Source organism: Paroedura picta, chromosome 8 (assembly GCF_049243985.1).
Source record: "Paroedura picta isolate Pp20150507F chromosome 8, Ppicta_v3.0, whole genome shotgun sequence".
Lineage (NCBI taxonomy): Eukaryota > Metazoa > Chordata > Lepidosauria > Squamata > Gekkonidae > Paroedura > Paroedura picta.
In genome coordinates, this window is record NC_135376.1 from 60,906,555 (window position 1) to 60,921,782 (window position 15,228).

Genomic DNA, 15,228 nt, shown 5'->3' on the forward strand with positions numbered 1-15,228 from the left:
TGCTGGCTCAACCTTTGACCAGCTTTGTTGTCTGGTTTCCTGTTCTTCAATGGCCAAGAATATTATTCATCAAGTGTTCAGAATAATTTAAAGTTAATACATAACGGATTATAAATATTTATAAAGAAGAAAAACACAGATGGGAAGAAGGTTGGGTGTTCTACTCTGCTCCCCAAATCTCACAAATAAATCTTATGATATTTGCCAGAATATGAAGTTGGGGAAAATAACCTATTTCCACATTATCTGTTTTTTGAATGTTCTGCTGAATGCAGCTGATTTTAGTTATTTGCTCCCTGAGTGTACTTGAAAAAGCTAGTTTCAATGGACTTAAGAACTGTAATAACACACCATTGTTTATCTGTGAGAAAATACTAGCAGGATTTATACTGTCAAGCTGAAAATTCATAATCCCTCACTTAATCACTTAATTATTAAAAGATAGCAATCTCAGCATAATAGAACAATATCAGAACTGCAATCCTGTGTGCAGTTAGGCAACTTCTAGTCTATTCATTTCAATGAAACTTAAGCTAACTAGCTATGAACAGGACTGCAACTTAAAGAAGGACCAATTTATCAGATGTATATGCTGCTCTTTGTCAAATGATTCCATTGGTTAAAGGCAGAAAAGAACTGATACAAAATGCGTACCATTATTTTTGGCAAATATAAACAACTTTCTACAAGGACAGGGGGTTGATAATAGCTTTCCCAGGAAATTCTACACTAGCATAACAATAATAAACCATGCATAATTTGAAACAGGCATGATCTCATCATCCTTACATTCACATGGTGAATATCAGCGAGAGAGCCATTCTGGAGCTAACTTTGTGTCATGAACCTGGAATGCTCATCCAGGATGTTGCAGGCATGTAGCCTAGTCAGGACCTGGGATGGGGGGGGGGGTTACATGACACTTTGCACACCATAAATGTACATCAACATCAAATGTAGCAGCCATGACTACAGTTTGCAAGTAGTTATTGACTTGGTAAGGTAGATGGGGTAGGGTAGGGGGGCAAAAAGAAGAAGGATTATTTCCAAAAATCTGGGAAGCTGTCAAAAAGAAAGAAAGAAAGAAAGAAAGAAAGAAAGAAAGAAAGAAAGAAAGAAAGAAAGAAAGAAAGAAAGAAAGAAAGAAAGAAAGAAGGACAAGTTTTGAGGAAGATAATAATTCTACAAGTACATTTTGTTCCATCATAGCTTACTGGATTCACCACAGGATATCTATATGCTGAAGTAGTCAAAATTTCTGCCAACCCCCTCTCCCTTCCACAGCAGGCATCTTCCACCAGCCCAGTGGTTCCTTGGTGGGGAGGCCCTTGAACAGCTGAATATTGCCTACCTTCAACTCACAAAGAAACAGAAGTCTATGATTATGATCCAAGTGTCCAAACAACTGGGAAGAGGTTAGAAACAGACCTGTAAGCCAGAAATTCCAGAAAACAACTTTTGTGATGAGTTTTCATAATGGCTTTAGGACCCTGTACACCTAGGCAATATTGTTCCCCAATTCACACAGTTTAAATGGAAATTCATGTTGCCCAAACAACATAGCAAACCTTTGTTCATAGAGACATTTTAAGTCATGACTGAATTCCTGATCTTCCACACACAGATGAAAATACTCTTGGGCTACCACAACATGGTTCGTTATTATAGCTCCTAAGAAGCCTGACCCCATCCCACTGTAAATTAAATAAATTCTTAGAAAACATTTGTCATGGTGGAAACAATGCCCCAGCTTTTCCAATGGCAAGGGTGCAAATAAAGACTGAACAATACTAGACAATCAAAGAAACAAGCACACAAGCTGACTGCTTTTGCTTGAAGGACATGCTCTTTTTCACTTGCTGCATAGGACTGAACCAATAAATTAAAGGAACCTTCCAAAAGGAGGATGTATGTTTGCCTAAACCAACAAAAACATCTCCTCTGTTCACATAGCTTTTCGCAACTTCCTACTTCTAGGGAATCTTCTGAGTCCCAACATGTGTTTATCACTGGCCTCACTCAGTACTGTCAACAGTAAACGTAAAACTAGCTTTAATATACCTATATGATCATTATGAAGCATTTTTTATATTCATTCACACAAGTCATGGATACCAGTCACAAAGTGTATTCTTTGATCATGAGAATGTATTGAAGAGAATGTCTTGAAGGGAAGGCGATCCTTAGTCCTCAACCAAACTGGTAGTTTGGCCAGGTCTCTCAGAAATGGTTGGTGTGGCCTATAGCCTGTAAAATCTTCAACAGACATCAGGTTTCTACAGTTCTACTAGCCGAAAAGGAGTAGCCAATAAAGAATGTACATTTCTTTATTTTAATCTGCAATTTTGCACTCAATCCCAAACTTTTAAATTCCTAAAAAAGAAGCAGGAATTAAGTATGTGTAACTTAAGTTCAGGATTGCAGCTTTATGCTTTAATATGACTTAACAATATCCTTGACAGGCATTATCTTAATGTGTCATCTAACAAAATTAGATTTAGTCTTAAATAGAACTGGGTTATCGCATTGCGTAGGATTAGATCAGTGAAGGGTGGGAGTAGAACAGTGACAGAAAACATGGATAACATAATTTACAACAAATAATTATTTGCAAAATAATCTGTCTCTGGCAGGCCTTCTGTAAGTATTGTGTGTGTGTGAGAGAGAGAGAAAGAGAGAGAGAGAGAGAATAGGACATTTTCAAAAGGTATAAATTCACATTTTTTAACAGAGAGGCCCAATTGTATTGACAAAAGCAAAAATGTACTTATTTGCATATTATATATAGAAAGATAGTGTAGTGTTTTGACTCAAGGTTGTAATGAGTACCTACAAGGATAAGTGCAATAATTTAAAATATATAAAATTTTGATGTCCTTCAAATTTTCTAATTAAATTTCAGGTCACTAACACTCTTGAAACCAGCAGAGGAAACTCATTTTTCATGGATATGCCACTTGGCTAAAAAACCTTTAATGCAACTGAGATACATTCTCCCAGGTGTCCAATTCCCATTCACAAGAACCCCCAGAAGGCTCCTTATGAGAATGTAAGCCTTAATGCCATTCTGTCTTTGAAGTGCATCAATACTCGTCCACAGAATTCTGAGTACGCTGGAGTCAACAACTATATAGTACAATAATGGAAGTAATGATTTTCAAGGACATCCCTAAGGCAGAAGCACCTTAGTTTCTGTCACCAAGTTTCTATAATAATATTCACCCTTGACTGGCCCAGAATGCAGCACTTATTTTCCAGTGTTACCATTAGGAACATTTAAGTAATGATCCAACAGAACTTTCCTCATTTCAAGATTTTGCAGTTCTTTCCCTCCATTTAAAAGAGTGGGGGGGAGCGTGGGGGGATTTACAGCATCCTTGATGTCCTCTGGGTGATGAGAACTAGCTTTTATTTAGATTTTCATGTATTTTTAGAATTTGAAATAAAAATAAATAAATATTTATTTTTCTGACCTGTCATTCTAGTATAGCTCAGTGCAGGTTAAAATATTATTAAAAACAATAAATTATGTTCAAAACATAGATATCATCTCGTCATTATCATTTCTTTATAGCACATCCATAAAACTATATTCTTTGTTGTGGATCTAGCCTTATTTTCCATAAATACTGATGGTGCATACACATGATACAAACTCTGCCTCAAATGGCAAGTTGGAAAATATTTCTGCCCCCTCCTCAAAAAAGCCACTAACAAAATTTACTGGAAATATTACATAAGGGAAGAATAAACCTCCCACAGTATTTTCATTTTGTAGATTAGTTTTAGGACTTTGCACATGAAGAAGAGTTGGTTTTTATACCCCGCTTTTCACTACCCGAAGGAATCTCAAAGCGGCTTACAATTGCCTTCCCTTACTTTCCCCACAACAGACACCCTGTGAGGTACTTGAGACTGAGAGAGCTCTGATAGAAATGCTCCGCAAGAGCAGCACTATCCGGGGGTAGTGATCCCAAAGTCACCCAGATGGCTGCATGTGGAGGAGCGGCGAATCAAGCCCAGCTTGCCAGGTTAAAAGCTGCCGCTCTCACTACACCATGCTCATACACAGACATACTAAAGATATAATCGTTATATGAGACTTGAGCATACTGTACGTAAAGCGGCATGGCACCACAAAAATTCTAAACCAAGGGCAGGGAATTCAATGTAGACTGAAAAGCCCAGACTTCAACAGCAGTTCATTAAATCTTCTGGGAATGGACTCCAGTGAAATCATAGGCCTTCTGGTTCACTCAGGATCTGCCTTCCACCCCAACTAGCCAGATGCTAACAAGCGCCCATTTTGAAGCCAGGGTCCAAATGCCATCATTTGCTGGGGAGCCAGGTAGGAACACTTATCTCCACACTTGGTCCCAAGCCCCTGGTGGCAAAGCTGCCCCAAAGTCACTTATTCACACAGTGCTAAGCCACAATTCAGTATTACAGCTGAACCATATCTATATCAGAATGTATGGGTTGTTAACTGGGACAAAAATATTCTCAGATGTAGGTCATAGTGCCACACAATCTTATTTACAAAGAGGAAAGTTTGGATAAAATACACAAGATTAAATGATGAACATAAAAGCTTGTATTTTCCATCCCTGTTATATTTTCTTCTCACAAAAAATGGAAGTCAGTTCTGATGCAAGTGAGAATTCACTATAGATTTATCTAATAACGTATACTGGAATATATGAAAATGTTTCTGATTTGCCTAGGGTTAGAGAGACATAACTCACATGTAGCTACATGGATACAGCAAGCTATTGTCTCTTAATGATTTTCTATAATTTATTGCCCTAATAAAATCCATCACCTATCATCCTAAGTGCTTTTAGGCTTATATCCTAAGGTTATTCTCAATTAACACATGCCCAACTAAATTTCAGTCATTTAAACCAGTGGTCCCCAACCTTTTTTCGGCTGGGGACCGCCAGGGCAACTGCCCCGCCCACGCATCACGCATGCGTGGCCGTGCAGCGCATGAGCCATGCGTGGCACTTTCGCTCATGCGCGCCTAGAGCCGCTGGATGGCCTCCTGTGGAGAAGGCCCCTTCCCGGCGCCCTTCCCGCACTGGCCCGTCGCAAACAGCTTGCCCAGCAGCCCCGACATGGCTGGGCCACACCGGAAGCCGAGCGCGGAGTGGCAGCGGGGCCGAGGCGAGAGGCGGAGGATGAAGGAGCCCGGAGGCAGGCACGGCAGCGCCCCCCTCGGGCTGGGCTCCCGGCAAAGGCCCCGTCCCTCCGGCGACCCCTCCCGGACACCCCGATTCCCTCTCCCCGCCCTCCTGCAGTAAGAATCTTCCCGGGCCACAAGCTTGCGGCCTCAGAAGTTTTTTACTGCGGGGGGGGGGCGGGGAGAGGGAACCGTGGCCCGGCGCCATGGCCTTCGCGGCCCGGCACCGGGCCGCAGACTGCAGGTTCAGTTTATTACAAAAGAACATATGATTAAAATATTTTAGGCATATGTGGTTACTAAAAACTTTTTAAAAAATTTACCAATATGCAAGTAGAGGGTAAGTTCTCAGAGTGAATTATCTCTACTCCAGCTGCAATGTTTAAAGTGCTTACTGTGGGTATTTCTGCAGTCACACTGAGTTTCAATGGATCTCCCAGAGGTTTCCAGGAACATTAGTATGTAAACTTTTCAGGGTTCTCCTGGATGAAATTATCTGTCACTGACCTTTTTCAATCTGGCTTCAGGCCTGGGACCAAGTCACCATTGGTCACTCTTAATGCACTGTCTCCATATTCAGACTGACAACTGGCCATATACAAAACAGATGACCATTCTGTTTTTCTAAAGTACACACAATTGTATTTATTTTATTTATTGGATTGGATGTATAGACTGCCACTCCCAGAACAACTCATGGTGGGTAACAAAACCCCAGTAAAACCCTCATTAAAATCCAGCATATCAAACCCACAAGATTAGTGGCAAATAATAACCATTCCCCCCACCCCAGTCTAGCAGCCTGCCACCTGTCATGGGGAGGGAGTCGTGATTAGCCCGATGGGCTGGTGTTGTGTGTTGAGCTAGTCCAGCCTGAGGAGGAGTCTCTGATCTCACTTGCTGTGGCCTCAACCAAAGACCCAGCATAAGAGCCCTCTCATGCAGGCACTGAGGAACTGTGCCAGCTCCGTCAGGGCCTTTAGCTTACCTGGGAGCTCATTACACCATGTCAGGGCCATGACAAAAAGGCCCTGGCCCTGGTTAAGACCAGACGAACTTCTCAAAGGCTGGGGATCTCCATAGCATCTGCAAAGAGTCCTGTGGGGAGCATAAAGAGGTAAGCAGGACCTCAGATAAGCGGGGCCCAAGCCGCGGATGGCCTTAAATGTTAATAGCAGAACCTTGAACCTTATCTGGGCTGCAATCAACAACCAATGCAGCTGCCTCAGCACTGGCTGGATATGGGCCCTCCAAGATGTACCTGTGAAGACACTAGCAGCTGCATTCTGCACCAGCTGAAATTTCCGGGTCAAGGACAAGGGTAAAGGTAAAGGTAAAGGTATCCCCTGTGCAAGCACCGGGTCATGTCTGACCCTTGGGGTGACGCCCTCCAGCGTTTTCTTGGCAGACTCAATACGGGGTGGTTTGCCAGTGCCTTCCCCAGTCATTACCGTTTACCCCCCAGCAAGCTGGGTACTCATTTTACCGACCTCGGAAGGATGGAAGGCTGAGTCAACCTTGAGCCGGCTGCTGGGATCGAACTCCCAGCCTCATGGGCAAAGCTTTCAGACAGCTGCCTTACCACTCTGCGCCACAAGAGGCTCTTTGCAGGACAAGGGTAGGCCTAGGTAAAGCGAGTTACAGAAATCCATTCTGAAGGTGACCGTAGCATGAATCACTGTAGCCAAGCAGTCCAAGGGCAGATAGGACACTAGACTCTAAGCCCTTGGCATCAACCTAGAACAGAGACAGTTTATTCCTGAGGCTTAAAGATATGCATAACTGGTGTTATACATACATACATACATACATACATACATACATACATACATACATACATACATACATATATATATATGCATATGTATACATGCATCAGTACTTTTCAGTATTAATACAAGCTACAATGAGATTATCCAAAGCTTTACAGCTTGGTTTCCTCAATATGCTGAGAACACCACAATAGCACTTCAATAGCACTCTAATTTTTATTTATCTTTGTTGGTCTTAAAGGTGCTATTGGATTCTAATTTTGTTTTGCTACTTCAGACCAACACAGCTACCCATTTGAATCTGATACCACCAGTTATACATATCTTTAAGCCTCTGGAATAAACTGTCTCTGTTCTAGGTTGATGCCAAGGGCCTGGAGTCTACTGGTTGTGAGAGAACAATCTGAAACTTCATCCCAGCAGTGTTCTTTTCTCTGTTCCCTCCTGCTCACATGTGACAACTTTTTGAACTTGAGCTTTTCCTGTAGCTGCTCCCGAACTGTGATGTTCTGAAGACTGTCAAGATAGCACCACTCTCATGGGTGCTTTTATTACTTGATTTCTTATACAAAGAAAAATATGCACCTTCCAGGAAAAAAATTGTCAATTTTTCTTCACCATTAGAAGAAACTCTAACACACCTAGTATATGAAATACAAGAGATGCCTTATTTTCTAATTACATTTTTCTTGAACATTCTGCTCTCTGATAGCAGATGGGATCAAATCAAAACCAGTACGCAGGTTTTATGATTCATAATAAAATAATAAAAGAACAAGAAATAGTTTACTTAACCATCATATCCTAGGCACTTACATGCTAGTATTCTCTCTCCTGATTTTGGATGTCAGGTTTTGATTCACCTTTCAGCATACCCATTACTGAACCTTTTAAAAGTCTTAGGAAGACTAAATCAAATTCAAAGATGTACCAGCAAGAAGTTCAGTGCTTGTATTTGATTTTCAGCTGTAGTGACAGCTGTGTTTGAAGCTGTTAGATTTTTCTCTTTTAAAAATATAGGAAATTTCTCAGAACTTTTCAGATCTTTAAGACAACATAAGCAAGTACCTACAACCTGCAGCTACCAGTGTGTTGGGACAAAACAGGAATGAGACATTATAAGATTCTTCTCTTGATCATCTCTGGGGAGGAAAGCATTTTATCAAATATACAATATGATTAAAAGAAACCTCTACTGATCTTTAAAAGCTCTGGGCTCAAAAATGTCAGTCAATAATGATATCCCATTTCTTATTCACTCACAACAGAACTTAAGAATTCCTTATTAGCATCATACAACCTCCCTGAAACAGGATATTCTCATCTATCAGATCTATGTTCACTTTATATACATAGATGTACTTATGACCCCTTATAACAAGCATTGCATTTTTAACTTTGTAAACTTTAAGCATTATCTTTCCAGGAACAGCTCAGAGTTCAGGAACTTGAGGAATTCAAACCATTGTGGTCTTCTACCAGGGAATTCCCAAGCATATTTACTTTCTGTTCAGATCTTGCTGTGCAGTGGGCCTGGGAAGGGTCCTAAAGCTGACTCATAGCTAGAGGGCAGTTCATAGGAAGTTGCATCCAAATCAGAAGATTTCACTGGTGAAGGCAGGATCTCCCTTACCTTGTATGTAGGAACTATGTGAGACATGTCTCTAATGGCATCCTCTAAACATAGGCGGGGAACTATGGAAGAAGCAAATGAGCCAGAACAAAATTCTAAATCTACACACAGGGGGAAAGTAACATCCAAACAGCCACCACTGAAATCAACAGGACAATTCCTCTGAAAAGGCTTTTCCATCCACAAGGAAAGTTTACAATATGTTACTCCTTGATGTTACTTCTGATAAAGTTTGAATTCAAAAATTCTCAAACACTCGGCCTCAGATTTTATAAAACCAACTATGCCTTGTTGCACTGAGAAAGTTTAAGTTAGCATTGATTCTATAATCTCTGCTGCAGATGCTGGTTCACCTGCCATAGCCGTATGCTGTATGTTCCCATCGTTGTAATAAAAAATATAAATTGCAAGTTCTTAAAAAATGACATTAGAACGACAAATGTAACTAGAGAAATTAATCAATGTAAGAAAAAGGAGCATTTGTAATCACCCCCATATTATGCTTTATCATAATTATAGTTCAGGGTAGAAAAAATTGCTTGACAATTGCCTTGTTTCTATTCACTCAGCTGAAAGAAAATAAGAAGGCAGAGAATATGGAGGAAAGGAGAGGATTCTTAGTTTAACAGCTCCTTCAACCTGAGGATGGGAGGGATCCTATTTGATTTGGGCACTTGACTTCCTATAATCCATGGGGGTAGGAAGTAGCTACCATTTTCAATTTCCTATGAGAGACTTCTGCAGCTATCAGCAACGTGTGCCTGTAATCACTGAGACTCATGTCAACAAGTGAAAACATTAAGCAAACAAACTGAGTAACCATGGAAGATACTGCGTAGGCAATAGAGTTTACTGAAAGTACACAGAATAAGAAAAATTGAAATTTTGACATGAGACCAAATTACAGAATTGGCAGATGATCTTGTCTGGTACATCAAGGGGGGAAAATGCTATGCTGGGAAAGGACTAAGGATAGGTCCAATATGTTCTTTTATTCTTCAAGCAGAAAGGAGCCTTCAGAAAAGGAGGACATGCTAACACTTGCAATGTTAAAAAAAGCCACACATCCAAAAGGCATGACTAGCATCTGTAAAAAAAAAAAGAAGGCAATTAGATTATTGGCCGTGTCATATTGAAGTAAAGAAGTGCATCATATTTTTGAAGCACATGGCTACTGATGGCCATAGCATCACAGAGGTATTAGCATCTGAAGTTACCATGGGAGGTAAAATTCTGAGAGAACCCTACATTAATCCTACTGGTTATCTAATCCTACTTAGACATCTATTTTTAGTACATTTCAAAATGCCGGTTCTTACTTTAAGGTCCTAAACAACTTTAGGCCTGGATACCTTAAGGACTGTCTCTTCCTGTGCTATTCAGTCCACTGGTTGAGATCTTCAGAGAAAAGGTGGGTCATGACTAAAGACAGTGTGTTTCTGCAGTGGCACTTTGCTTCTTCCCCTCCCCCAAAGTTTGCTCTACTGCTTATTTTTTCTTCTAGGCATCAGGCCAAAACACATCTTTTTACCCAGGTTTTTAATTAGGGCTTTATTTTACCATCTTTTTAACTTGTCTGCTTCAATTTTATGGCTTTTTAAAAAATACTGTTCATATCCAATGGCTTGTTTCTGCACAGTTATGTTGTTTTAATTGTAAGGCATCTTGAGGAAAACTCGGGAGAGACAGCCCAGAAACATCATAAATATGGAATATATATTCCTAGAACCACCTGCTCAAATATGTTTTGGAAAAAAACAGTGACCACTTTCCTAACAGCAGAGGTCTCCAAAACGTGGTTATGAGAATCTAGTAAATACAAATCTGTGCCAGTACAATAAATACAAACACTTTGCTGTGGAATGACAGTCTTATCCTAACGAAAAACTCATAAGGCCCCTCTTGATGGACAGTATTCCTATCTCTGAAAACTTCCAGTTGGCAGTAACAGACACTAGGACTGATTATGCACGAGGCAGGAACTCCAGGTTGGAGGCAGCAGGGCAAATCCCCGATTACACATGACACTGCCACCTGGCCTTGGCCTGGAGCACCACCCCGGATGGCCCGTGGTATGCGAACACAGAAATTCCCGTGTTTCCCGCAATACCGCAGGCACCACCTGTGGCCCTGCTGGGCCAGCCTCATGCATAACGGAAGAGCCGAGCCTTTGGGCTGGGCTCCTCCCCCAGCCTACAGCATGACACTCTCACGCCAACGTACGGTGGGGCCCCCATGCCCCCACTGCTGCTGCCATCACACAGGCTCTCCTGGGCCTGGTGTTGTGTGCACACACTACGCTGGGACAGTTCGCATATACCGGGGAATTCCCTCCCCTGTGCGTACGCTACCCTGGTGCATGGGGCATGCTACCCTGGTGCATGGACCCAGCAGTAGTACATAATGGGTCTAGGAATATCAGATTTAGCATAATAAACTTCGTTAAAACCTTAAGCAGAAGCTTCCATAGCAGTTGCATCAAAGCCTGCAATCTCCTGGATAACAGACAGCATGGTCTGAGTTATTTCTTGCAAGAACCTTTTGGCCAAGAGTATATGCCTCTAAACTCTATGAAGCAAGGCAAAACTTAGACTTGGATGATGGAACTGGGCCCTGTGTTAGACTTTCCAGTGGGATAAAAAATTCTCTGGCACATGAGCCATTGCTGCAAGCTTTCAGCTAGAGTCCTTGTCCAATGAAAGGTGGGCAGGAGGTGCCACAAACCTCAGTCTTTTCTTTCAGCTGGTTCTTCTTTTCTCCTTCTTTCAGGGGGAGGGAGAATTAAAAAAAAGACTGTTAGCTGATGAGTGGTATCACTTTGGGAGTCTCCGAGAAGCAAATTCAGTCCTCTCTGGAAATCACTGAAACTACGACTAGACAACTAGAGAGGTATGATGTCACTTCCAGGGTTCTAGAGACACCTGTGGATTAGTGGAGGGAGCAGAATGCAGTGACACGATTTCTAGTTTTTTTTCTGTTTTTGTTAGAGATAACATCAGTCCCGGCAGTCTGAGCCTCCTCCCTGACCCCCCCCCCCTCTGGATGACAGTCACAGAGAGACGAATGACCCTAACAGCAATTCCTCTACAGCCAAGTACAATGTGCTGTAATGGCATACTGATATGCCCTGTGTGATTAATAAGAAAATCTTTCCTGTTTTGCATTTGACATGTTGTTCTATGATTTTTTATGTTATTATAAAGGTTCAGTGTTTGAAATTACTTTCCACAAAGGTTGAGTATGTAACTGCCTTTAGAAATGCTCCCCTTCCATCTCTTTAAAAAACAATAAAAAACAATGTTCACTTAATTCCCTGGAAACAGAGTAGAGATACTACAGACCTTATACTGTTAACTATTTTTCTTGAATGGTGTCTTTTTTAAAAAAAGCAACCCATCCATACTGACTCAGAAGACTGACACATGGCCAAGTGAGTGCTCCATCTACTATCTGTCATGCCAGTCAAATGACAGTGCAATGTATAAGTTATTCACTGGTGTAGAAAATGCCACATTCCTGCTCAGTGACATATCTCTATTCTGACACAAGATGAAGACAAGGTGCAGGCCACAGTTCTGGATGTTGGATGAGCGGTTTAAAGTACAAATAAGGAGGCAGCAAAGACACAGTTTAACAATACCAGTCACTGGTAGGAACATTAATCTGTCAGACCATTCTTTCTTTTCCTTTCAGCTGGCATGGGGTCAAGAATGTAGTCAATGATTTTCTTCAACTAAAAATAGTCATTAACTACTGATGTATATTTCTTACTTCAAGAAAGAACAGCTAAGTTTCAATGCCGAACAAGAGAGCTGTGGGTGAAATCACCAATACTCCACTGTTGTGGTCTTGGATATATATTTTTTATCATGGTACTAGCGGAAAAGCCCGTTGTATGAAAAACACAACAGCGCTAGCCTCCCCCCCCCTGCTGACCTGGACCGCTGAGGCCACGGTCAGGCTGCTTAATGAGAGCTAGCTTCTGGCGGGGGCGGCCGTGCTCCCTCCCTCCCCCGTAACCAGGGCAGCCCTGCTGAGGCCTAGCAAGGATATGGCCTTGGCTGCTCAGGGGGGGGAGATCTGGTGGGGGCTGCCTCCCCCCCAACCAGGCCTGCAGTCCCAGACCCTCCTCCCAGCTCCCTCTCACTGCCTGGCTTACCACAGGCTGGCACTTCTTCCACATGGATGAAGTTGGATGGGGATGCAGCCAGGCGTGTTGTCCATTGGACAGACAACCAATCAGGTAGGCGATGAGTTCCAACTCCTCCCACTACCCCAGTCAGACTTTATGTTACAGATTGTTTCTGCCCAGCCTGCTTCCAGAAGTCCCCCCCATCAAGAAACAGTTAGAATCAGATAATTACTAGTAAGATATACTCAGATTTTATACTCATGGTTTGCACTGGTGTTGGTCTCCAGCAAGTCTTTGGAGAGGTAGCATATAAATGTTTGAATAAATAAACAGGAACTTTATACTGGCCATATCAAGAGAAACACATCCAAGGCAATTGTGAATATCTTATTTCCCGCAAAAGGGATTCATAAGCAATGTGTGTTCAAAGCCCAATGGAATTTAGCTTTGAGTTCTGTCATCCTGTCCCCAAGCATCATATTATAATAAATCAAGTCAAACTAGTCAACACAGACAATTCAATCTGTCAGCATTTGCATTAACTAATTCTGTGAATCAGAACTGCCAAAAATTCAACATATTGTGTTCAGCTAATCTAAGCAAAAAAATCCCCCCAAAATAGGTATTTATTCAGTTATTAAGAATTCTTCTTCTTCTTCTTCTTCTTCTTCTTCTTCTTCTTCTTCTTCTTCATCATTATCATCATCATCTTTACTTGTTTTTTTCACTATCTTGAAAAGCCCAAAAATATTTGGGATGTTTTGGGATCTCTGGATAGCCACAGCTGAAGTACCTTTACACGACTCACAGTCTTCTTAAATTCTTTCAGCACGAACTCTCAGCTTGGAGAAAGCATTTAAAGAATCTGCGGGTCCTTTAAGTGTCTTCAGGTTCACTTTTACTACCACTACAGCTTGCAAAATGCATTTTAATTTTAAAGGGACTGCATTCAAACTTGTTTTTCAAACTTGGGTGGGTGGGACTGAGGAGAGGAACCAGCAGCTATGCCCCTGGATTGATTCCCTATTATAGCCCATGATGAGGTGACCAGATTTCAACATTGGTAAAGCGGGACACCATTGACCGGGGGGTTCTTGATTAAAAATTTGGTCTATATGGAGCAACAAAAAGTTTCATAGAACGCATAGAACGCAAAAATAGTATTGTAATATATATATATTTAATTTCAACATAGGTACAATTTGCCAGGTGCCCCCAGATGTCCCTCCAAAAGTGGGACAATCTGGTCACCTTAGCCCATGAGGACCATTTACTATAATGGTCCCTATTGGACAGGGATTCCCAACCAGGAGTCTGTGGACCCCTGAGGGTACACAGGAACATCGGAGGTGTGCAAAAGGTCCGTGGCATGGTATTGGGGGAGGGGGGATCCAGGCTGTATTTTCAGCTCCTACTCTTCTTTCCGGCCAATATGAGGAAGAGCCATCACGGTAGCAGTAAAGGCAGTGGGAGGGAGCAAAAGGAGAGCTAAGGGTGTAGGTAGTGATGTCACTGCTAGTAGTGTGGAAGAGGGCATGGCCAACCGACATCACTTCTGGGGGTCTTTGAAGAAAACCTCCTAAGTTTTCTAGTTAAGCAAATAATTCAAATAAGAAATCTGGATTCCTAGAGAGGATTACAGTAACAAGAGCTCTGTGTTGCGCTGACCATTAAAGCCACCAAGAAACTACAACTGATTCAAAATATGGCAGCGCAAATTACCAGTAGAGGCATCAACAGAAACATATCATATCTATTTAAAAAGACTACATTTGCTGCTAGCTTGTTTTCAAATCCAATTTAAGGTCTCTTTCCCAATGTTTCCATTTTTTTAAAAAAATTGTATTTTTCAAGCTGTGTCTCTTGAACCTGAAAAATTGTTGGTATTTCTGAAAAATCCCAGATCTCAATACCAATATCATGTTCTGATCCAGTATAGTAAGCAGATATTAAAACAGTATTTTTTTTAAAAGCTAGGCCAATCCTGTGTTTGGCTTGGCTTTTCCTGCAGCCTTTTAAAAATTGCAGCTAGGAGCAGTCTAGCTGTTGGGAGATCTGTCTCCAATGCACAGAGATCCTGGCTGGGATGATTTCTTCAGACATCTGGTTTAAACTGGGCTATGCAAGAAGTCATCTCCTGGATCTGTGTGCCACAGGGAGACTGAGCCGTGAGGCATGCAGATTCTGTCTGGGACAAGTTCTCCTGCAGCCTGGTTTAAACAATGCTGCAAAAGGAGCCAAACCCAGGATCCTCCCTGAGGCATGAAGATCCTGCTAGGGCAGCTTCTCCTGCCACCTGGTTTACATTAGGCTGCATGAAAAATCAGCCCCAGCCCAAGTTGGCAAAAACACAGTACTCCCCCCCCCCGCTGATCCTGATCTTCAAGATGTCTTCTGCAATTTAAAAGGACCGCAATAGAAGCCCAACTAGTAACGTTTTAAGGAATTTTAATTTGATTTTCCTGAGGACACCAAGATACATTTGGGATGCTAAAATATACCCAAAAAT

General features: G+C 41.7%; 1 protein-coding gene across 7 annotated transcripts in view; it reads right to left on the reverse strand.

The window, feature by feature from the left end:
* CTBP2 (C-terminal binding protein 2) overlaps nucleotides 1–15,228 on the reverse strand; it is a 240,759-nt gene that overhangs the window by 54,599 nt on the left and 170,932 nt on the right. The gene's annotated exons all lie outside the window — the stretch shown is intronic.